Below are 2,487 nucleotides of genomic sequence, written 5' to 3'. Positions count from 1 at the left end.
CATTCCTTCTTATTTTAGGAATAACAATGTGTAGAATTTTTGAATTTTTTTTATATTCAGCCACGCGAATATGCTGTATTTGGATTTGCACTGACTAGCTCAGGGGTTTGTACTGTGCTGCAAAGTGTAGATGACAAACTATAATTTAAGTGTAGAAAGCTGTTCTAGTTTGACTCTGAATATGTTCAAATGGTGAATTCAGGTGTAAGTTGAATGAATAAAACTAGTTTTCAATCTGAAAAGAAACCAGACAATGATGGCGCCCCCCCACCCCACATCAGAGATACATCTGACCTGCCTCTGCCCCCACCACTGACCTGAGTCAGAGAACAATTGCAAACACTGGACGTGCTCTTCAGAGGCTGGAGCACTCGACTCAGACTTTTATTCAGCAGGTCCCTAAAAGCACGGTTCCGGATCAGTAAACGCGGTGGTAAAGGGGAAATGCTGATAGAGTTGGGCAGGCAGTTCATTAATTCAGTTTGAATGTGTGCAAATGCATTTAAATTGTCATTGCACCGAATCTGGGCGCGGAACAGTTCCCCGCCATTGGCGGGTCTCGGTAAAGCGACGATCTGCAGGGCCTCGGCTGCAGATCACGATAAAGGCCTCACACCCGACTTCACCACGATTTCACGCCCAAAAATAGGCGTAAATTGATGGTAAAATCGGGCTCTTTGTGTGAAGAAGTTTCTCCTCAACTCAGTCCTAAATCTGCTTCCCCTTATTTTGAGGCTATGCCCCCTCGTCCTAGTTTCACCCGCCAGTGGAAACAAGCTCTGTGTGTCTACATGGTTCTCATAAACCCAGGAGATTAGTCCAGTCTTTTGCATTTGCGATATCTTTCTTTCAAGTATCTCTAAAGTGGGTCTTGACACCTCTTTGGGTGTGAAATTTCATGTCCTTGCAGGAAGGTCTGTCAGTATAATCCACGTAGGAATTTTCCAGAAAGCAACCATTTTGCAGTATCAGCCAACTTTTGGTCAGTGTCTTTACTTATTCCTTGAAAACACCAAGGTTTTTCACTCAAAGTTCAATGCACCCATCGATAGCTGGGGAAGCTGTAGCACATGATGCTTCAGCTAGAATTAAAACTTAATTTAATGACATGTAATAGCAAAAAAATGATAATATAATGCCTTCAACACAGTAAGGGAACTTTCTATAAAGGAGTAAGTGTGCAAACAGACAAACTCTCAGTAAACATGATGACAACAGCTACTGCTTCAGGGCCTTATAGAGCTGGAAGAAAACTAAATGGTGGGAGGGGTGCATGGATATCAAGGATCTTTATGAGCACCGCACTTGAGTCTAGTTTTATAACCACAAGTAATCTCTTGGACTAAGTGCAGTTTCATATGATCGGTTAGTGATTACATTAGCCACTAATGAGGTTCAGAAACCAACTGCTAATCTATATTGTTTTATGTCTGAAAATAAAAGCATCTCATGATTTTTATTTCAAACTCTCCAATATTAGGTTTGTCTATGATTAATGAGACAGTGGGGTTGGCGTTACTGGGATGTCAGCAGGTTGGTACTGGGTGAAGAAATAACAAATGTGTCTCATCTAATGCCACCCATGCTTTCACGATAGCATTAACTTGCATTTAATTAAGTATAATTTATTTATTAGTGTCACAAGTAGGCTTACATGAACGCTGCAATGAAGTTGCTGTGAAAGAACCCTAGTCACCACACTTTGGCACTTGTTCAGGTACACAGAGGGAGAATTTAGCATGCACGATCAACCTAATCCACATATCTTTGGACTGTGGGAGAAAACAGAGCATTTGGAGGAAACCCATGCAGACATGGGGAGAACACACAGATAGTGACTCAAGCCAGAATTGAACCTAGATCCCTGGCACTATTGAGGCAGCAGTGCTAACCACTGTGCCACCATCCCAGCACTGTATTTAACATAGAAAACTATCCCAAAGTACTCCATGGGCATGCAATAAAAAAAGGATGCCAAATGAAATAAGGCAATATTAAGAAGAATAGAAGGAGTATATAACATTAAGAAGAATAAAAGTTTGGTTTAAAAGTTGCTCTTTTAAGGAGACTTTTAAATGAAGAAGGTTTCAGAGGAAACTCCAGTGCCTGAGGCAGAGGTGGATGAAAGCATGACCACACCATTTACATTGTTTCTGCAGGATTTTCATGGAACTTTTATTTAAAGTTTATTTGTTAGTCACAAGTAAGGCTTACGTTAATACTGCAGTGAAGTTACTGTGAAATTTCCCTAGTCACCACAATTCAGCACCTGTTCAGGTCAATGCACCTACCCAGATTGTCTTTCAGATTGTGGGAGGAAACTGGAGCACCCAGAGCAAACCATGCAGACAGAGGAGAATATGCAACTTCCATACAGACAGTGACCCAAGCTGGGAGTCGAACCCAGGTCCATGGCGCTGCAAGGCAGCAATGCTAACTACTGTGCCATCGTACTGCTCTAAGTTACTGTAGTGACTTCAGAGAACC

This window comes from Carcharhinus amblyrhynchos, chromosome 9 (assembly GCF_965287045.1).
Source record: "Carcharhinus amblyrhynchos chromosome 9, sCarAmb.v2.hapA, whole genome shotgun sequence".
NCBI lineage: Eukaryota > Metazoa > Chordata > Chondrichthyes > Carcharhiniformes > Carcharhinidae > Carcharhinus > Carcharhinus amblyrhynchos.
Note: the sequence above shows the minus strand (reverse complement) of the source record.